Here is a 24,121-nt window from a genome sequence, read left to right as displayed (position 1 = left end):
ACCTAAAGAATATTTCGTTGTAACGAATATTTCGTTGTAATGAGATTCTGTATTTGTTACTATAGGGCTTTCTTTAACTTGTATCCAGGCGTTTGCAATCATTTCAATAGCTTCTTTTGCCTACAAGTTATGCTGACGAGAATTTTTCTCAGCATTTCCTTGCGATAATACGCTTTCAGGGTGCGAATGATCCCAAATCCAATGGCTGAAGCGCTGCCGTGCAATTGAGTGGGAGGTATTCAAAGTGAACATTATCTGAATGTGGAAGCATGTTGTGGGCAGCACAGTTATCAGTCAGGAGCCGAATCATTATTTCTTCTTCATATTGTGAGGTTTCTGAACTCTTTTGAGACCCCCTACTCTCCACTCAACAGGAACGACACGCTGAAGTGCGTCCTGAAGTGCGATTGCAGCTTCTGTGGAAGATTGTTTGTCCATTGCTGGGGCAGGGCAATAGGAGGCTCACATTGCTGCAGTGAAGCGCCACAGAAGCAAATCATAAAAGATCGGGGTCGCACTATAAGTCCCTGTCTTGCACCCCAAAACACGAGGCTTAGTCTCAGTACTTTAGCAAAACCAGCTTTATTCAGCTTGTAACAGGAACGGCACAGTTATTTATTGTAGCGTGATCTGCCACTCTGGTATACACAGACATAGCAGTCAGGCAGGATCGTGGCCATGTCAGTGATCAAGTAATCCTGTTACAGTATCTGCATTTACAATTTACGTGCTCCTAACCTTGCATCAGCCATCGAGATCTTTTCTGTTTACTTTGGCGGAGAGATGCAGCATATCTGTGAGCCTGCTATTGCCCCATACAGATGCGGAGATCGCATTTCGGGATGCTCTTGGGCTTGCTGTCTAGTTGGGGGAGGTCCCAAGAGAGTTTACAAACCTCACATTTTCTTGAATGAGTGCCACATTAATAGGAATGTTTCTTGAACGAGCATCACTGAACCACATAAAAACGGCTTTCTTGACGTCTTCAAATGCAGCAGTTCACATATGTTTGCAACCTAAGATTTTTCTACTTTTTTTGCTCTGTCTTTTAAGAAAGTTGACAGTGTCAATGGCGAAATTCTGAATTTACTGGTAGTGTCTTTTTTCTTTTTGCAGCAATCGAGAGAAAGTTTTTTTTTTCTAATATGAACTGTTATCGTTTTTCCGTGTCTGCCGTTTCTATAGGAGGGTGACAATGAGTTAAATTCCAATGGATGTTTTTCAAATGTTGACGAGCAATAAGTAAAAGGTATCACTGAAAACAGCAGGAAACAAAAACGGCAATAAAAAAAAAAACAGTACGAGGAAAGTTCGAAGAAAGAAAAAAAATTTGCGTTTCTGTTTGGGGATCATTGTGCACAACAGAGCTGCAGCCACAGAACTAACTGCTCTATGGATGATTCATTCAGGCATTTCAAGGTCTTTTGTGCACTTCGTTATAATGAAAGTATCTGCTGAATGTACTTCGTAATAATGAGATTTCTATAGACTCGTATCATATGGGGAAGCTGTCGGGACCATAAAAATACTCCGTTGTAATGAAAATTTCGTTGTATAGATATTCGTTATAATGGAATTTTTACCTGTATATTTTGCTTTTTTGTAGATTTCAAATGTATAAAAGCACAGGTTCTCTTTCAGGGTCTGAATAATTAGTCCCGACGCATCAGACCAAATTTCACAATACAATTTTGTAATATAAAATACTGCAAATACAAAATGTAACTTTGTACTATGTATTGTATGACATTACCGCAGGACTGAAACAAAACAGAAAGATAAATGAAAACATCTCTCATGAAAAGCAGAGAATGTAAAAATCTGAAAAACAAGAACTAAGGTATAACAGGACAAACTTACAACTTAAGACATCATCCATTAAGAAAACGGGCTCAGGATGCACATTAAGTGTTTCACACACACGTGTTATAGTAAGTAGTCGCATCCTCAAACGAGTACAGTGAATTGCAATATACTTTCACAAATGGACCGCTGCATCCCCAGGCTATTCTTCAAACACCTGGCACCGGCAAAGCACAAACTTATCATTGTAGTGAAGCAGTTCTCATAATATACCCAAACACTATTGGGAACAGCAAGCTGTAGTTACTGCAGTTCTCACAAGCTGCAGATATGTGAACGAGTGCTTGAGACACTGATATACTGTTCACTGATAATGATTCAGAAATGGGGTACATTACAGCAAGGGGACATTATAAATCAGTGCTTCTCACATTGTTCTTAATAGCAGCACACTAGTATGGTGGAGAGCGAAAGCAACCAAATTCCCACTGCCTGCTTTTCTGGTCAAATCACACGTCTGTCCCTACTACATCTGTGCCCATTTAGTGTTTTCAAGTGTGGGACTTATCATCACAGTGGAGAGATCTCTGCTTCAAGAAGAGGGGTGAAATTCTTATATTGGATAGATGGAAAGATCTTTTATTTGTCCCCCAGGAGAAATTTGGCTTTTTACAGAAGCTCTTTAAATAAATAAATACATAAATAGATAAATAATTTTACACAGACACACACACCAGAATGACTAAAAAGAAAGTAAATATAAAATGAAATTAAACTTCCGACTTGGCAGTCCCAGTCCCAGTAAGGCATTATGCAGGGGTATTGCTGTTGGTATAAAGAAGCCCCAGTAATATTTCTTGACCCACTTCTGCTGAATAATTCATTGGGTGAAAGTCCTCAGCGTTAAGGTGTCAGAGAGGGGATGTGCAGCATTATTCATAATGGCACACACCTTTGTTTAAATTCTCTCCTTCACTGTTACATCCATGGTCCAGAGTATGTCCCATGATTGAACCTTCCTTTTTAATTATCTTGTTGATTCAATGGGCCACTCTTGAAGTGATGTTACCAGTCCAGCACCCCACAGCATAGAATATTGCACTGGCCATCACAGAGTTGTAGAAGATGTGAGGAAAGCCACCACTCACATTGAAGGGGCACAGTCTCCAAAGAATAAAGAGCCTGCTCTGCCATTTCTTATACAGTTCTTCTGTGTTACACAAGACCAGTCCAATCTATCACTGATGTGGTCCCCCCAAGTACTTGTAGGAGTGCACCACCTCAACATCCACTCCCTGAACAGTAACTGGACATACAGGATCTTTGGATCTTACAATAAAACATAACATTATTAGTTCTTCATAGATCCAGTCAGGACCCACAGCTAATGTGTCAGTAAGGCATTCAAGCAGGAAATAAAAGGACAGCCATTGTTGAAGCATAGTATGATGTTAATTCAGAGCATCCATCCATCCATCATCCAACCCGCTATATCCTAACTACAGGGTCACGGGGGTCTGCTGGAGCCAATCCCAGCCAACACAGGGTGCAAGGCAGGAAACAAATCCTGGGTAGGGCGCCAGCCCACCGCAGGGCGTGCACACACACACCAAGCACACACTAGTGCCAATTTAGAATCGCCAATGCACCTAACCTGCATGTCTTTGGACTATGGGAAGAAACCGGAGTACCCGGAGGAAACCCACGCAGACACGGGGAGAACATGCAAACTTCACACAGGGAGGACCCGGGAAGCGAACCTGGGTCTCCTAACTGCAAGGCAGCAGCGCTATCCACTGAGCCACCATGCCGCCCCCACTGCGCCACCATGCCACTCAATTCAGAACATAAAAAGATAAATTCAAATTTGGATGATTTTGCACTGCAATAAGTTTATATTACAGGTTTATAGGGTCAATATTGTCACATGTACAGAGTACAGTGAAATCCTTACTTCCATGTGCTAATCAACATGTAACATGTCTTATGTTACTGCTCTGTAAATATTTTATGTTAATATGAAAGATTATCATTTTATTTTCAGAAAAAGTTTACAAAAACATGCATTTAACGTTCTGTTTTGTTATACTGATTCACATTTATTTTGCAGTGTTTTGATGTATGAATACCTAACAATAAGTAAAACTAAACATACAGTACATTTCTTTAATGAAAATTTAATATCATGTGAAAATTGCACTGCAAAGCCAAAAACACAATATGAATTGAACTGTGGGATAAGTGTCTTTCCTCGTGTCTATTTGCACTAATAAATGTTTGAGGTCCATCAAAAAGTGTAAAAAGTACATGGAGGATGACAAGTGTGGTGTGTTTCATCTTGCAATAATCTGAAAACGATTTTTGTATGCTATAAAATTAAGAGCAGAACACTCCAGCTGAATAAATCCATGTTGAGAATTTTGTTCAGGATGTAGATTCAAAGTGATGAAAAAATAAACAAAATAAAAGGCTGAAGAACTTTTCACACAGTCACTTATATTGCCAGATATGGATGACAAGAGAGAAAAACAGAGCTAAACTTTCATTTCCAAACTGTAAAGCAAGTATACACTATATAAACATATTTTAGCAGGTGATATTGTCTCTCTGCCAGATACACTTGATCACCATACTTTAATAACCAAAAAACACATACAGTAAAAATAAAATGAAAAGAATTCAGCAGTTCCCACCTTGCATTTACATTTGTTTGCATAGCCGACACTTTTATCAAAAGTGACTTATAAAACAAGTCATAATAATTGAGTAAACATCAGCCTGGGGAACAAGATTACAAACCTGAACATTTGTGATGAACCAAGTTTAAAATTGTGCTTGGCCCCATATTTATAACCATACATAACATTAAAAAAAGTGTTAATCTCTTCAGCCAAACCTCAAGGGTCCCATAACATTAAACCATAACATCTTGTTGTGCCTACACTAATCAACACTCCATGGGTGACAAGGCCTTCAGCTGTATAGCGCCCAGACTCTGGAATGACCCACCAACATTAATTAGATCAGCTGACTCCATGAATTCTTTTAAAAAACAACTCAAAACTCATCTGTTCAGGAAGGCTTTTAGCTCTACTTGACTTTATTACCCTTCTCTCAGTTTACGTCTCTGTCAAGATGCTCATGTAACCTGTATGTGTGTGCTAGACCATCAATTATGTTGTCTGTTAGGCTTTTTTTTTTCTCTCTGAATTCACTGTCGTAATCTTCTTTATTTATCTGGTTTGTATAATGCTATATACTGTATTCCCTGCCGTTCTTTCTTATATTCTGTAAGTGCCTTGAGCATGGGAAAGGCGCTATATAAATAAAATGTATTATTATTATTAGTCCACCTCATTCGGATTGTCACACAAGAAAGAAAACAACCCTGAATGGCATCCATGCTGCTTTTAAATGGTACTCCGAACCCTGTTCACCATACAGTACAATTTATTCTGGGCATTCACTGTGATATTTCTGCAGACACAGATGACTGTCTGTTAGAAGCGTGTCTTCACAGGACGCTAGAAAAAGAGGGTGAGATGACCTCCCAGGTTCATCACCACCCACCCCAGAAATGTAACAAGGCAATTACAAAAACTTTATAGGTCATCCCCTGTACTCAGCTGCTGTTCAATTACTATAATGCTTAGGGAAGCAGATTTTGAGAAAGGTGAAACTGAAACAGACACCCATGATTGTTTTCACCTTTTCTACCTGAAGACTTACATGAGTGTGGATATACCAAGACTGGCAGTGAAAGCAGAGGGATTGCATTTCTGGGCTTAAAGATCTGTTCTAAAAACATTTTTTCATGCCTGTTGAACACATATCTTGTATTTAATATAAAAGGGTAAACACACTGAATTTCGCATAACTAGAATATATAAACTTGAAGACAAAAGAAGGCAACCAATGACACATTGTAACTATATACTACCAAATAATCCTTTTAAACTTCTTATACCACATACATATGGACGTCTAACCTCTACTTTATGCAAGGAAATCCAGAAAACAAGGGCACTTTAGCAAATAAACATAATACAGTATATACAACATTGTCATGAATATAAATAAATAGCTGACTCAGACGGGGTTTCACTCTGCATCCTTAAAACCTTTGAATATCCGGTAATTTCTGAAGTCAAAGACATTTTCAGTCCCTCACTGCCCCCTGAATCATATCTGAATTACAATCATCCAGTGGCACTTATTTCTGTGAGCATGAAGTACTTAAAAAGACTAGGCTGCTATAGAGAGGTCAACTCTGAACTCATTAGATTCTCACATCCATGTTTGTCTACCAAGTAAAAAAGCTGATTTACCGTGCCATCTCCCTGGCTCTACACCACATCAAAAATGTTTGTTTCATTACAGATCTGCCTTTAAGAAACTGGTTACCTCTAAGCTGATCCTGAAACTTAGAGCTCTGAGCTTGTGAAACTCTATCTGCAACAGGATACTGGCATCCTTAGGAGGTGAACCACAGGTGTGGTAAAGATAGGCAACACAACGCATCCATGCAAATTTTACACAGTGGAACTCCAGACAAATGGCACTTCAGCTGTAGATGAGAAGGTCTCTTTACTAATGAGAGTAAAACCAACCACAGCAATAACAACATCATCAAATGCTTCGAGGATGCCGTAGTGACCGGGCAGATCAGCAAAAACTTTCAATTGTCTTAACTGAGAGAAAGAAAAACAAAATAAATTGTCATAACAACCTGGTCCTGAATATCCCCAAACAACCCCCAGTTCTCATAGGTAAGACCCACTGAGTTACCCAAATTCATTTATAAAATTTATCATGTTTTGTGATCTACATTGCTTTATATTTCTTGTGTTAATACCTTCAGTTCTTTTTAAACTTTGTGTGTATTTGTAGTAGGTCATAATTTGCATCATTGTGATCTGCAATAATTGTTTACATTTTTACATTAATATTTAAAACATGCTTGATTAAAAAACATGTTAATTGAAAATTATTATATATATATATATATATATATATATATATATATATATATATATTATATATATATTATATACAGTGGAACCTCGGTTCACGAACGTCTCGGTACACGTACAACTCGGTTTACGACCAAAAAGTTCGCCAAACTTTTGCCTCGGTTCACGACCACACCCTCGGTATACAAACAAGCCAGGTTCCCTTTCAGTTTGTACATGTTCAGTCTCTCCCTGTGCAATTCCTGTGCAGCGAGCAAGAGAGAGAGCGAGACAGAGCGAGAGAGCGCGGCACACACACACACACACACACACAGAGGCAGCGCGAGAGACAGCGAGAGCCGCACACACACACAGGAGCACGAGCGAGAGAGGCGTGCACACACACACGAGCGCTCCAGAGAGACACACACAGACGCTCCAGGCTCACAAAAGAGAGACGCACGCGCACACACACACACAGGCACAGGAGAGAGAGGCGTGCACACACACAGGAGCGTGCTAGAGAGATGCACACACAGGCGCTCCAGGCTCGCAAAAGAGAGACGCATGCACACACACACAGGCGCGAGAGAGAGCGAGTGAGGGACGCATAAGGTAGAGAAGGCTTGTTTTTGTTTTCAGTTCTATTTACAGTGATCGGTTCATAGCCTGCATTGTTGCAATGTTACTTTTCTTGGTGGTTTATTAAATTACGCATTTTTCAAATGTTCATTTTTTCCCCTGTGCTTAAAACTCATTAAAAAAAAAGTGTTTTTAGCGAGCAGTTCCTAGCACTATAGCGCGAACTATTGCAGTGTTAGTTTTCTCTGTTGTTCAAGGTTTTCTCAGTGTTATTCAATGTTTTTACATTTAGTTTACCATTACGCTGTGCATTCTATGGCATAATTACCTATATTTGTGCTTAAAAACTAAAATATATACATACAGTTCATACGGTCTGGAACGGATTAATTGTATTTACATACAATCCTATGGGAGAAATTGCTTCGGTTCATGACCAACTCGGTTTACGACCAGAGTTTTGGAACAAATTATGGTCGTGAACCGACGTTCCACTGTATACATATATATAAATAAATTGACAGCAATTCTTATAGTGGTTAGGTTAATTTAAAAAGACTATTAACTAAAAAGACTGAAATCCCTGAAAGCAAATGCCCCTGCTGGATACAGTACTGATGGCTAAAGGCAGCATCATATTACAGGACTTCTAATCTAAGGGGATGTCAAACTTGACAACTGAGTTATTGTTCCTGTCACCTGTGGATGTCATATTACACAGTTATAACAGGGGATGACAAACTAAACAACGCTGTGGCAATCCTCCAGCACAATATCAGATTCCCAGAATGTCATGAGCTTGCTTCTATATCTAATCAGCAAATAACATTCTGCCTGCCACAGTCAGTGTTGTATGAATGATTTCCAGGTGCAGGGAGTTCGCAGGCAATCGTGGACCTTTTTTCCATTCTGTTGTGGAACATAAAACACTAAACATCAGACAAATGAGTCTTCTGTTGGCAAAGTACAAAACACCAGCATTCTCCATCTCTCATAGCTACATTATATGCATTGTACTCATTGAATTTATTTATTAATTCTATTGATAACCTACAAAGCTTTAAATGGCCTTGCACTGGACTACATCAGTTACCTTCTAAATCACTTTGCTCCTGTCCACCTACTAAGGTCCTCTGATTCTGGTAATCTTGTTGTGCCTCACACTAACCTGCACTCTATGGGTGACAGGGCCTTCAGCTCCAGTACCCAAACTTTGGAATGACATCCCAAAATTAATTAGATCAGCTGACTCCATTCATTCTTTTAAAAAACAACTCATAATTAATCTATTTAGGAAGGCTTTTAACTTAACTTAACATTCTGCCCTTTCTTTCAGTTTACCTCTCTGTCCAGGTGCTCAGGATAATTTGTGTGTCTCTTATATCACAAATTAGGTTATTTGTTAAGTTTTTCTTTTAGTATTGAATTTAGTATTTTACTCTGGTTTATTATCCTTTATTCTATTTAATGCTTTGTTATCTGTTTCATTGTTCTATTCAGGAAAACATTTGTATCCAATGTTACATATACCCTGCTGTTTTTTTCTAAGACTCTGTGAAGCACCTTGAGCATGGGAAAGGTGCTATATAAATAAAATGTATTATTATTATTATTTATTATTATTATTGGTTATCAGCTCTCCAACAATCTTGCAAGTCAAAGGTATTTCTTCAGTAACATGCTATACATGCATTTGCCACCCAAACTTGTGTACTAAAAATGTAAATTTAAAAGAATATTTGGCAAAGGTGGAGCTGCCAGGGAAGAGGAAAAGAGGGAGGCCTAAGAGAAGGTTTATGGATGTGGTGAGAAAGGACATGCATGTGATGTGAGTAACAGAACAAGATGCAGAGGACAGAAAGATATGGAGCAAGATGATCCACTGTGGCGACCCCTAACGGGAGCAGCCAAAAGAAGATACATTGAAGTCTATGTAGTAGGAAAAATTTACTAAATACATCTTATTTTTCAAGTCAAGACAGTTGTCGAGTATTGATCTGCGTTTTGCAACTATCCACAAATTATAAAATAGTTTGCACATGCCATTTTTGACCAAAAAAAAAAAAAAAACACCAATAGGAGATTCAGCCATTTTAAAGAAAGACCAGCCATGTGCAACAGCCTCAGCATTTAGTATTCCTGAGCAACAACCTTTCACCCCCAAGGGGTGGTCTTCTCCCGACAGATCAAATGACAGTAAACTTTTCGTGCCACTTGTTTGGTTTTGTTTTGATTTACTTCCATATTTAGGTAAGGGGCCTGAGTTGCTTCTACAGCTTGCATATTGTAATCTTTTTAGTTAGCCAATAAAAGGTATCATTTTGGTTGACTTCTCACTACATTCATAATGGCTAACACGGTACAACATCCTAGTACTACACAAGCAAATGGAAAACATCCCTATCTCCTTACCACAAGAAAAACAGCACCAGGAATATGCAATAAAAGGATCATTTCCAGATCCCTTTGGATGTCACAAACATGTGGCAGAAACATGAAAAGCGTGAATCAGTACTTGACAAATGTCTAAGCTTGTAAAATGGATGTTTGTGACAAATTTTTTAGGTTTTCTTAAGTGCCCTATGCCTTCCATTGTAAAGCGCCAGTGTGGGCAATATATATTTTTTTTAATGTAAAGAAACTGCTTAACTTTACAACACAATTTTGCATGACAAATGCATATGTTTGTGAAGAAATAACTGACTTGAAAAATACTAAACTTATCCTTTAAAACAACAATGAACTTGTTTGATTTTTCTTGGGGCGAGCTGCAAACTACTAGGACCGAGCCATTGGGGATGTCAAATTATGATGATCACAGGACTCTGGCATAACTGCTCTTGACTCGCTAAGATTATGAAGGTGACTTCCACAACTGAAAATTGCTGGAAAAATCATGTAACATGCTTGCAAAGCTTGAAATATCAATTCTGAATAGAATATTCAACACTTAAAGATGAGTCATGATCTGAAATCAAGAAGCTGATTAATGTACTTGTGGTAGGAAAACCTACAAGAAGAATCAGGAGGTATCCTTCAATAAGGGCACGTAAATAAAGGCGAGCTTCAAAAGGGCGACCTCAATTAGGCGCAACGAATAGAGGCAAACGCAACAAAATTATTACAGAAAATTTATTAGATAAAGGCAATAATTGAACATATAAAAAGGCGAAAGCAAGAATATTAAAACATCCAATTAATTAATGCATGAACTTCTAACAAACTATTTCTAAAGCGCTCTATATTTCGTTGTTCACTGTAGATTATATGCAATGCCACGTAGATATATAGATGGTCTCTTGACGAATAATCCATTTTTGGTATGACAGCGAGATGAACATTTTCCAATCCTATATTCAGTGCATTTCCAGATGTGTTTCCCGTTGAGTTTTCTCCTTTCTGAATGTGTAGCCTTCGACTACGAGTAGATCTGCACCTTTGTTGCTCTTCACATATTCCAGAGCCATTTGAACTAAATTATCTATGAACGCCTTTATTCGCCGCGCCCAATTGAGGTCGCCCTTTTGAAGCTCGCCTTTTTTGTGCACGCCCTTATTGAATAGAGCCGAATCAGGATGCTTTCATAAATGCTGAAAGATGTGCTGCTGCTTACTAAGACTAAAGATTTGCCTACTTTTCCACAATAGGATTAGTAAATTAAAATAAAAATAAATTAATATTATTAGGTAAATAATATATATTTTATATTAGTCTGCAAATTGTGTTGTTTTTATTTACAAACAAAGCTTTGATAATTTATTTCTTTTTAAGATTTGTCTACTCAATGTTCATCCACCTGTTTGCCGAACCTGCTTATTCTTCTGCCGGGAGCAGCACCTATTACTGCAGCTAAAATATGAAAAGGACCTCAGATATGGTTATATGATTTTAAATTTTTCCAGTTAAGGAGTTTCTAATTCAGTGTGTCACCTTAATAAAGAATAATCTAACCTAATGGCATGATCTAAAGATTAAATGGTAAAGAAGAGTGGTGATGCTTTAAACAACTTCTGTCATCTGATTTTGTTTTTGTTGAGGTACACAGACATAGCAGAGGCCTGGTATTATAAGAATAAGCATGGCACAAGTAAATTAGGGACACATGTAGATGTTGAACAGTTAAGCAGAGTCTTGAAAGATACCATCTACTAAAGTGGATATAAAGAGATACTTTGCTATCCACAGAAAACCTTACACTGTATACACAGCCAGAGATGGAAACAAATGTACAATAAACATTTAATAAACAAAAAACATTTCACAACATCTCTCTATATATAAAGTCCAACATCTGTCTGTCTGTCTGTCCGCTTTTCACAAAACAACTACTTAATGGATTTAGATTGGGTTTTTTTCTATAATCTGGTTGAACATTCCAGTTGATTTTGCGACGTCCGTCATCGCGCTAGTTCGCTTGCAGAAGCACTTTATTCGTGCAAATCTGAGACATAGGCTGCAGGCCAAGGAGAGAGGGAAGTGTGACATCAGGAGTGGAGAGCTGGGTAGGGCCCTCCTCACTCATGTGCCAGCCTCAGTTCGAATTGCTCTACCTCTGGACACGTTTTAGAGCATATCTTGCCTCCGCTTAGCTAGCATTACCTGTTTTTTATTAATTATTAAAGTTAGTCCTGTTACACTACTACGGCGGGTGGATCCGCTGGGGACAGCTAGTTTACAATAAACACGGCAAACTTTGACAGTAAAATTAACTACTGTACCATACAGGCTTACTTTAAAGCCATTATTTTAAATCACTTTTAAAAGCTGGAGTGGCCTGACTTGAAAACTTAAGGTGTCTGATTTAGCTAATTTGAAGATAAGAAGCTAAAGTATTAATGCAAATAAACCTCTTGACTAAATGGACAACTTGCTTAGCAGGTTTGTTTTTTGTTTGTTTGTTTTCAGCATCTAATAAATATCACCACAGATTTTTCTTGTGGAGATCAGTGCTGTGTTTCTGACTTTACAGACTGAGCTATTTCAAAATGGTTCACATAAGCAACCATTTAGATAATAAGTGACCTAGATGAAACTGTGGAAACTTGTGGTCTCTTGCCACGACTCCTTGGCCACTCTCTCTTTTACAGAGTGTAGAGTCTGGCACTTCTGTTACATACAGGATAGAGACAACTAGGGGGCTCCGCCCCCTGCTCGCTTCGCTCGCCAACCCCTGGTGTTGGGAATGACAAAGAGCGTGATGTATGAATGAGATATAGAATAGTGTGACGGTGTAGATGATGCAAATATAAAGCAAACAATAAAGTGTGTGGTACAGTGTAAAGGTTTATTGGAAAATTTCTTTGTACACGCCGTTTAAGTGTAAAAGGTAATTCCAGGTCAGAACTTGTAAGGTCAATGAAGATGGTCATTATCGTGATCAGAGTCAACTTTGTCAGAGCTTAGAAAGAGTTGTGTCTCTCCAGGAAGTAATGGAATGACTTGGGTATTTATGTTTTCCACATTAATATTTTTTGGACATAATATAGTGTGTTGTGTTAAAAGGGGCATTTGGTCTAATGAGATTGCTGTTCCAAATCTCTCTGTAACTAAGTCGTCGCAGATAAAGGCTTGAGGAATTGTAATAATATGTGGCTGAAGTCCATCTGTATTGGTGAGTGTACCATCTCTCAGTTGTAATAAGCAATTGTTATGATCTGGTTCTGGACATCGTATCTTTTTTACTAACTGTATCTTTTGAAAGCAATGCCAATTGTCTGCGTATTTTAAGGTGCACTGAACAATAGCTGAGTGCATGGCATCTGGAAGAATAGCTAATCACTGTTTAAAATCTCCTCCTAATAAAAGTACCTTTCCTCCAAATCGAATATTATTATTCATAAACGTTTGTAGAAGTTTATGAATGGTGTTGAGTAAGTGACTTCATGCCATTGTACATTCATCAATAAACAACATTTTTTCAAGTCGGATGTCACGTGCAGTGCCACCGTTAATGTTCATAGTGGATACCGATTTGTAGGATCTAATGCAGTTGATAAAGATTTCACTTTCAGGTACATCGTCAGTTAGAATCTTCTGTAGATATTCAGTATATGAATGTAAAGAAGGCAGTCTAATTTGACCCTTTTGACAACAACGTCTAAATGTATAACTTGTATTGCCAGTTGTTTCTTCAGGGAAGTGAACTGAATGACAATGATTGCAAATGACATTCATTAATCCGAATGAATTTTCCCGGTGTATGTTTTGCTTGTGCCGTTTGAGAGGCGCGTTGTTGCATATGTAGTATTTGGGACGTGTTGTTTTGGAGCTGTAATCGATTTGCCTGTGCTGTGTGAGACGCCCGTTGTAGCCTTCCTTGCCGTTAACGTATGTCTGAGACGGGAGGTGTTTCGTTTTGAATCCGTGCCTGTTGCGATGCAGCACTTTGATTGATAGTTTGCGTCATGTGGATCCAGGATGTAGATTTGTGCATATTTGCGTTGTTGATTTGTTTCAGGGTGCACTGTTCCAATGCGATGCAGTATTTGTGCACATATGGGAAAGCAGTATGGGCCATTGCCTTTTGGTGGCCTGATATTTACTAAAAGCAAATGAACTATTGTAGGATCTAACGCAGTTCATAAAGTTTTTACTTTTAGGTACATCATTAGTTAGAAGCTTTAGTTGAGCTTTGCGTTTTTGGAGTCGAGACATTTTTTCTTTTAGAAATATGGATAAGTAATAAGGAGTATTGCACTCACTGTTAATATGGAGACTTTTCTGCGGTTGAACGGTTAATAGTGCCTTATTGTAATGAGATCCACCTATGCTGCATAGCCATCTATTTTGTTGTTTCTTTCGTGTTCGTGTGTTTGTTCCTGTTATCCTTTCCTTTTCGTTTTGTACCCGTGACCGTGTATTCATGACTTGTTTCTTTCTCAGCATGCGAAATATGGATAAGTAATAAGGAGGGTCGCAGTTACTGTTAATATGTTTCCTTTTCTGCAGTTGAACGGTTAATAGTGCTTTATTGTAAGGAGATCCACCAATGCTGACACCTATGCTGTCTAGTGTGAAGGTGCTGACGTTCACTTTAGAATATGTGGCTTTGGGTGTGACTTCTTATCGATGTGGGTGGGGGGGGTGGGGGGGGGGGTGGATAAGTAATAAGGAGGGTCGCAGTTACTGTTAATATGTTTCCTTTTCTGCAGTTGAACGGTTAATAGTGCTTTATTGTAAGGAGATCCACCAATGCTGACACCTATGCTGTCTAGTGTGAAGGTGCTGACGTTCACTTTAGAATATGTGGCTTTGGGTGTGACTTCTTATCGATGTGGGGGGGGGGGTGGGGGGGATTGTTGAGGATTGTTGTTGCGCGAGCGTCTTCTTTCTTTTTGTGTTCCTGTGTCTTGTTGAATCCCCCTCTTTGTGTGTGTCCCGTCCCTCGCTTGTAGGGTCTGTGGGGTGGTTTTGTGTTCTTTTTTTTGTGTTCCATGGGCTTGTTGAATCCCCCTCTTGGTGTGTGTCCCGTCCGGTGCCTGTAAGGGGGGGGGGGGGTGCCTTGCTGTTGTGCGCGAGCCTCTTTTTTTTTTTTTTTTTTTCGGGTCTAGTTTCGTGTGCAATGTGTTTCGTGCTTTTCCTGCGTTTGACTTTGCGCCTCATTTCTCCTTTTTGTATGTGCTCACTCCTTTTTTCTGTGGTCTTGTCCGCCACTCGCGGCCCCTCATCCGCCTTTGTCGCCCTCTTTTCTCCGCCTTTCTCCGACTCTCGCGGACTCCTTTTGCGCCTGCGCCTCTCGCGGCCCCTCATCCGCCTCTCTCGCCCTCTTTTGTCTGCCTTTCTCGGCTCCTCAGCCGACTCTCGCGGACTCTTTTTGCGCCTGCGCAGTACGTCTTTTTGCAGCTACGGCCCATGGCCGGATGTGCCTGCGTCCATCATCCGGTTTAGCATTCTCGGTTAGTAATATGGATAGCAGCTTGCGACCCACCAGCAGCAGCCTGTGATCCAAAAGTAAGTCACAACCCAGGGGTTGGGAAACACTGCTCTTGGGGAAATCTTCTCAAGCACTACACATGAAACAGCAATCCACCGACAAGCACCCTTTGTCATCACACACAGGTTGTTTATCATTTCCAGTCAATTTAGTGGAGATTTGAATATTTTTGTGTTATCTTGGTGGTGCCCTTGTCTGCCAGGCCCTCACTTAAATATCCAGCAAACCTGTCAATTTATCCAACTGGACAGGAAGTAGAGCAGGTATTTTTAAACCAGTCTCTCAGAACCGTGAATGCTTGTTTAAGAACTACCATGATACTCAGTTATACCATGCAGACATTTTTATCTTGATGGCAAATGCAAAAAAAAAAAAAAATGAACATGTAGAAATAGTGGCTGGGATATTACTTGTGAAAAGGGCCATGGACAATTTCTATCAATGTATGCCCTGTAACAAACTACCTGGTGGATCTTTACTAGTACAGCTATACTATATAGAACTATGGTGGGGTATGTGTAGAGAAACTGCTTGGATTTCATGTGAGGTTATACTACTGAATATAGACTGTGCTGTGTGGAAACTGACAATGTATTGACATCATGATTTTATGGGTCATCGGACTGTATTGGCTCAAGGCGGCACAATGGCACTGTAGCTAGCACTGATTGAGTGTTGTGGGTTCCAGACCTACACTTGGTTGCTGCTTGTATGGAATTTGCATTGTTCTGCATACACTTTCCCCCCACAAATGCACGTGTCAATTTCTGTAACATCTCTAATCGAAAGGGCCTGGAGATGAACTAGTGCCCAGTCCAGGGATTATGATTGCCTTGTACCATATGCTGTTCTAGTCCTTGCAATTCAGATTTGCATTAAGCAGGTTGATCAATGTTGCACTATGTTATTCCTTTAAAAATGAACAACACATCATAAAGAGTCAACAAAGCATTATGGGGGTAATGCTGTTAATAATAAGAATTAAAACTTTCAGTAACACAGGTTAGCACTGCTGCCTGCTGGATCCAGCATCCTAAATTTTAATTCCAAGCCCAAGTGTGATGATCCAGGTTGGCTCCACATCCTTTGGCAGCTTGAACCTGGAGCTGTGGGTAACGTAACCAAGGATAAGCATGGGCTTTCTCATTCCTTTTTCTTTGTTCACCTACCAATCTTTCTGTCTCTTACCCAGGATCCCTATTAAGCTGTGGCCAGAAGCAGGCACCACAATTACCAACTCTGAGATTTAAATGAAGCACTTGACTGACCTGCTCGCATGAATGCTTGATCAGCCAAGCACCTTAATCACCCTTGAAGAAAGCATATTTTTAAGTGCACCTACACCCACCTGGATCCTGCACACTTTGAACTATTTATTTCTTTTAAAAACACACAGCACCATGAACCCCTCTCTTCACACCAGGATACAATTCTGTATAAATTTTCCTACCATTAGCTCTGGATTTGAACTTTTGTGTGCCCTGTGCACGACTAGAATAGAATAGAATGCCTTTTATTGTCACTATACACATGTACAATGCGATTAAAAAACAGCTTCAGTGCAGACATATATGTAGAACACAACAAGTAAATAAACCAATAAATGGTGCAAAGAAGTTGCAAAAAAGTTCTGCAACACTATATACATATGGAAAGAATAACTATTACACTATTGGGTTATTGCACATTATTTAAATACTGGAAAGAATAAATAACTATTGCACTATTGGATTATTGCACATTATTTAAATACTGGAAAGAATAAATAACTATTATATAGGACTAGCATTCCATCCAAGTTTGGCTCCTGCTTTGCACACATTCTGGCTCCCTATGACCCTGAAGTGGATTAAGCAGGGTGATGAATGCTAAGATGTGTCATGTTAAATTATGAATATTAGGCCCTGCATGCGTCTTACTTACTTAAAACAGTTTAAACACTCTTCATATCCCACACTTTCTCAGTAGGCATTCCACAGTGGATGCCGCTGATTAATGCCAAGGCTCACCCACATTCTCACCACGAGTCAATGTCTGGGTGCACTCACTCATCAAGTAGCATTTAAAATTATTTTTTTGAACAGAGGGAGTATTATTTCAAGAAAAACAAATGTGATTAAACAAAGGAAACTGGCTATCTGCCTCTCAATCTTGTTTATAAAAATATCTAGGTCTCCGAAAGCACTAAATATACTTTGTCCACAGTCTCCTGCTCCTTCAGAGTCAAAGATAATGCCACATTTTCAAATTTTATTATGCCAACAGATTAAAACACAAAAGTAAGGGAGCAATAGCTTTATCACATGTACTAAATATTATAAAGTGCCAAGCACTGTAAAGGGTTAAAAAAATCCAAATATCAGTAAACACTTCCAAGCCTGCTTGACTGTACTTTGGTAAAACACACCACAGCCTGCTGTCAATAAACTCCTTTTAAGCGCTTGCCACGAACAATAATAAAAACTCTTTAAAAAAAAAAAAAAAATGTTTAAGTCTACCAAATTGTACACCATACCTTTTCTCTTTTGTTCTCTTACGAGACATCTTGTAAAGATTCCTGAATATATTCTTCATTTTTTATAAAATAGAGCGAACTCGGAGCTGTAAGTCCAGCAGCTGGCAACAAACTGCCCTTCAAGGTCGCAGCCCACCCCAGTATTCAGAAACAAATGTAGCTGTAGGGTATTAGTCAATATTTCCAAATTAGTAAAAGGAAGGGTAATGATTGGGATTTATTTAAAAAAAAAAAAAAAGTATTACATAGCTTAAGACTAATTCTCATTGAATAGCTAAGTTTCAGACCTTTCTAATGATGTACAGTTTATGACTGATCATTTATATACTGTACATGTCACATGTAAAAGGCAGGAAAGAAAAATATTGCTTACGTGACAGCTAATCTTTACGCATTGTTACACACAAGCTTGTGTGTGATTACATGAAGATTGATGGGTTGATATGCAATAAGCCTTGAAGTTTGTGCTTGGGGAATGTCTTCATCAAAAATACAAATACTGAGGCAGTCTTAGAAAAGTTACAGAATACCAGTGATACAGAATATCCTTGAGTCACAGTTTTGATTCTGTTGGGAACAACGTGTTTGCTGAAGGACTCTATCCTTGATCTGGAAGTACAGCTTAGCATAACTTTGAGGTGTCACAGTGTGCAGTTTTACAGTTCAGCTCAAGTGTCATGGGCTCAGTAGTCATATCCAGATAGATGCTGTCTGCTGCACATTACCCCTATGTTGGTTTTCTGAACAGTGCTCTTCCAGTTTCAACTTCTTAAGAGTACTGGTGAAGTACAGTAATCCCTCGCTATATCGCGCTTCGCCTTTCGCGGCTTCACTCCATCGCGGATTTTATATGTAAGCATATTTAAATATATATTGTGGATTTTTCGCTGCTTCGTGGGTTTCTGCGGACAATGGGTCTTTTAATTTCTGGTACATGCTTCCTCAGTTGGTTTGCCCAGTTGATTTCACACAAGGGACGCTATTGGCAGATGGCTGAGAAGCTACCCAGCTTACTTTTCTCTGTCTCTTGCGCTGACTTTCTCTGATCCTGACGTAGGGGGATTGAGCAGGGGGGCTGTTCGCACACCTAGACAATACGGACGCTCGTCTAAAAATGCTGAAAGATTATCTTCACGTTGCTATCTTTTGTGCTGCTGCTTCCTGAAAGGACATGCTGCACGGTGCTTCGCATACTTAAAAGCACAAAGGGCACGTATTGATTTTTTTATCTCTCTCTCTCTCTCTCTCTCTGCTCCTGACGGAGGGGGTGTGAGCTGCCGCCTTCAACAGCTTTGTGCCGCGGTGCTTCGCATACTTAAAAGCCAAACAGCCCTATTGATTTGTTTGCTCCTTTGAAGAGGAAGATATGTTTGCATTCTTTTAATTGTGAGACAGAACTGTCATCTCTGTCTTGTCATGGAGCACAGTTTAAACTTTTGAAAAAGAGACAAATGTTTGTTTGCAGTGTTTGAATAACGTTCCTGTCTCTCTACAACCTCCTGTGTTTCTGAGCAAATCTGTGACCCAAGCATGACAATATAAAAATAACCATATAAACATATGGTTTCTACTTCGCGGATTTTCTTATTTCGCGGGTGGCTCTGGAACGCAACCCCCGCGATGGAGGAGGGATTACTGTATTGTTACGCTGTACCCACTCAAAGTTTCATATTAGCAACCCCTCCAACTTTTAATAGAATGTCACTGGCCGAGTGTACTTTTATAAGGGGTTACTCCTAGATCAAAAGAATCTGTATCATGCCACACCACACTGCCACTCACAGTTTCATGTGGGGACCCCACATCACTCCCACCTCGACAGAATGTCACTGAATCATGCCACACAAACTTTCATGGGAAACAGGTCTTAGGCCGGGTTTATACTTCACATGATGCAACGCATGCTCCAGGGGACGCTCCTGCTACATAAGCGTTTTACTGTTTATACTTGCGCGTGTACTTTACGTAAATCTGGAGGAATCCACCAGGTGACAGTGCAAAATATTATCACGGTGAGAACAGGTTCGGCTTCGCTGTGTTGTGAATAGCCTGGAACATCCATTAAATTCTGATGACACCTTACCACAATATCTATGAAAAGGATGTTTAATGATTAAATCCATCAATCCAGGGATGTGTCCATTACAGCTAGCATTGGGCACGAGGCAGAAACAATTCCTGGACGAGGCATCAGCTCATCGCAAGGTGAATACAAGCACTCACATACACTGGCGTCATTTTAGTGTCACCATATCTGTATATCTTTGGAAGGAAACTGGAGCACACTGTGGAAACCCAGCAGGAAAACATGAAAACTCCAGGCAGGGAATACCAGCGATGTGACTCCCTGCAAGACAGCAGTACTAACGCTCCGCCATCCTGTCACCCCCATGTGTGTAATTATTAGCAGCGTTCATTATTTAAATGAAATTAACAATTTATCTATAAAAGGTAACATACATACTTAAATGCATTTCATCATGAAAGTGATATCAAGTATACATCTAAGGATTCTAAATGTGCAGAGAGTTGGAATATTATACATTTAATGTGTTCAGTGTGGCGATTGCTGTTTGCCACTGCTGTCAAGTCAGGAGGAAGCCCCAGAAAAAAGAGACGGCACAAAAGATGGTATGTGAGACTTTTAAAATGTATCGTGTCATTATGATCAGGAATATGCGATGCTTGAATATAAAAGCACCACGAATGCATCTGTATGTCAGCATTTTGCTTCACCACATCGAACCATTCATCAAACATCGAAGCGCGCATATCGAACCTACTAGGATCCGCATAGAGGCTTTCTGTCACATGTAAATAGTAAACAGAGACTCTGACGTCACATTCCAACTTTTATCACACTGTCTCCCGAACTTTTTGCTCATACTGCAACTTGTGAACGTGTCACATTAATTTCTGAGGACCTGCTCAGAGGACGCGTCAAATGAACGCTGGGAACACGTGAAGTATAAATGAGCCCATAGACTTAATGTCATTGACACTTTCCATGCCAGACCAGTTTCACAAGGCTTACATGCCAAAAATGTAATGTTTAGGTTGAATGGACACTGTGAGGATGGTTTAGTACAGGCATGTCAAAATCACTACCATTGGTGGGCTGCTTTGACTGCCATACGTGCATCAGCGGGCTGCACTGTAACAAATACTATTATACAAAGTTACTGCAGCTTTCTTTCCACTACTGAAAACTTTAAAAAATGTAACACTTAAAGTTTAAAGCAAAGCAATTTATTTCCATACAGTCTCCATACAACAGTGTAGAATCAGAGCCTTAGCCGCTTAGCTAGGTCCTTATTATATTATATTCATTATATTATATTCATTGCTTATATAGGAGCCTTACAGTGTGATATTTATTTCTTTTGTCCCAAAACTTGGCATCTCTTGTTAGTAACCAGTTCGTCAATATCAGGCTTGTGATATTGTGCATCTTGTGCACAAATCTTGTGCAGCTGCAACTTTTATGAGGGATGAAAGGTGCTTGACGGTAAGTCTTGAGCGATGTGGGGTTTTGGTAGCTTTCATTAACGAAAACAATTGCTCACAAAGGTAAGTGCTTCCAAACATTGACAGTACTCTCGATGCCAACTTATGGATCTGCACATATGAGGATGGCAGGTAAGCATATAAGCCTGGCACACCAACTTCGTTGTATTTTGCCTTCAGAACAGAATCTGACTGCACTTCAATTAATTCCATTTGGATATTCTCAGGCGCATTCTCAACGTTGTAAGAGAACAGCGCAATGCCCTGGTTTGTGTGAACTGAAATCACGAAAATGAATTGAATTCATTGCTCAGTAATTCAAGTTGGAAAACAAATCCTCCAAAAATCAAATTTTACTTTACTAAGTTTACTTCAAAGTTTATATTGTAAAATAAGCCGATATGCAAAAAGCCACCTGACCTACAATAATTTTACAAACTCAAAATCACAAAAATATGTTAATAAACAACTCACCAACTTCTCGCGTCCACAGTCTGCACTAACTGTTCGTTACAATACTAGCACAAAATTACATGAAACTGGAGCAAAAAAAGTGAAAATATGCGGGCTATTACTACTCGTGATGGTCAGTTCTGCCCAGTGGCACAGTCTCAGCAGCCCAGTCAGTAGTGTAGCCTTAGCAAGGGCGGCTCTAGGCTCGTGGCGGCCCTGGGCAGAGAAAGAATCGGTGGCCCCTTCGCCCGCCAATGTCAATATGGTATCTTATGCAAGGCGGATGGCCACATCCGTTGCGGACACTGCATAGCCGCCTCGTGCTCATGACACGCTTCTATATACGCGTATCCGTAACTTGAAAACCAAGTGGCAACCCATGATATTCTCATTACGGCAGAACGTTATAATACTACATTTAGCTTACTGCTTCGACTCTAGCAACATTTGTAAATACAGCATACTAATTAACAAGAAACACAATGTTTTTTGGCCACATTGCCGTCAACTGTGTCGTTATTTTCTCTTTCTGTTTTATATTCAATATATATTGGCGTGGCGGCCCCTGGGATTTGGCGGCCCTGTGCAGGTGCACAGTTTGCACATGCCTAAGGCCACCCCTGCTGCCCGCTGCTGCAGCCTAGCACTTCAGTTGTGACGCTGAAAGCTCATTAACTTTGGTCAAGGCTCGTGGTTATACTAGCAGATGACGTTTCCAGTACCGTAATGCCACGGGAAAACGCGCTTTTGTTAGAAGGCAGAAGTAAGAAAAGTCAATAAGTAACACCGAAGATGCAGAATGATTCAATCACAAACGATTATAGTCATTTTGTACAAGTTCAGTGCTAACTAGGATCTGTCATGCGGGCCACACAGATTTCGGTTGCAGGCCGCGTGTTTGACATGCCTGGTTTAGTATGTGTGTGTCTTGTCCAGGCTATTTTCTGCACTGCAACTAAGGCTGCTGGCAAAAGTATTGCATCCAGCACTGGAAGAAGCTGCCATGAAAATGTACATAGTTTATTGCAGATGTTAATTTCAAGAAAAAAGCATCAACAACAAAATAAAAAAAAAAATAAAAAAATTAAAACACACTAAAACATTGTGGGCCAACTGCAACAGAAGACAGAAGAAGATGTGTGAATTGCACCCCAAAAATCCATATCTATTGTACAAAATGGAAGGTTCTTCCATGACTAGTAGTAAACAGAAACTGTTTCAAGGACTGGCATGAAGATTAGTTTTGAATGTAAAGGTTTGAATAAGTACATAATTATATATACACCAGTAACAGCGTACTACACGATAACGTACAGTGAATACACTTGACCTGACCATACTCCATGCCCAATACAATACAATTTATTTTTTGTATAGCCCAAAAATTACACAAGAAGTGCCGCAATGGGCTTCAACAGGCCCTGCCTCTTGATAGCCCTCCAGCCTTGACTCTCTAAGAAGACAAGAAAAAACTCCCCAAAAAAAAACCCTTGTAGGGAAAAAATGGAAGAAACCTTGGGAAAGACAGTTCAAAAGAGAGACCACTTTCCAGGTAGGTTTGGCGTGCAGTGGGTGTCAAAAAGAAGGGGATCAATACAATACAATACACAGAAACAGAGCAAAAATTAAAGTACGGAGCAGAATATAACAGTGCCTGTACGCATCTGCCACATGGTCGCCCCGCAGCTGAGAGTTGATTTTAAAATAAAATAAATTAAAAATAAAAAAAGAATAATAATTCCAACACTCTTCACTTTTAATATAAAGCTGTAGTGCAAAGTTTCAGTGTAGCATATGTGTACTAAATTTCAGGCTACAACTTATCTGATTTTTGACCTTGACCTTCCTGGGTTGATCTTTGATCTAAGTGGTCAATCATCACCCAGAAAGCAGACAGTAGGGGTCACGTAGTATATGTGTACCAAATTTCATATCAATAGACGATTTAAAATCCTAGACAAAGAGACAGCCACGGTACTGTATTATATAAGAAAATAGTTAAAAATCATATTGCTGCTTCAGAGTCATATACTGTATAAAGAGTGTGTGTATATATTAAAATAAACATATAACTGCAACTGCAATACTTTTGAGAAATTGTTTGGGTACAACAGATGAAATGATTCCAAAAAGGGTGATACCTTGTGCCAAACAGTATAACTTTGCAATGTTATGGGATATGCCATTTAAACTTGGCACAATGACAGATTGGGTTACAAAAGCTTCGTTATGTACTGTAAAATCCACTTTTTTGAAAGAGATTTTTTTAAAAGTTTTATTTAGTTCATATTAATTTGAAACAAAGGACCAGCATGAGGCTGATTGCCTGGATTTGGGTGTTTTCCCATTATAAGGAGGAGATGTCACTTATGTTTA

General features: G+C 39.5%; 1 protein-coding gene across 6 annotated transcripts in view; it reads right to left on the bottom strand.

Moving 5' to 3' along the window:
• The window catches only part of LOC114652243 (WD repeat-containing protein 7), a 535,548-nt gene that overhangs the window by 490,106 nt on the left and 21,321 nt on the right, over positions 1 to 24,121 (bottom strand). The window lies entirely within an intron of this gene.

The sequence above is a fragment of the Erpetoichthys calabaricus genome, chromosome 5, assembly GCF_900747795.2.
Source record: "Erpetoichthys calabaricus chromosome 5, fErpCal1.3, whole genome shotgun sequence".
NCBI classification, from domain to species: Eukaryota; Metazoa; Chordata; class Cladistia; order Polypteriformes; family Polypteridae; genus Erpetoichthys; species Erpetoichthys calabaricus.
The sequence above is the reverse complement of the archived record's forward strand: the minus strand, read 5'-3'. Positions and strand labels throughout refer to the sequence as shown.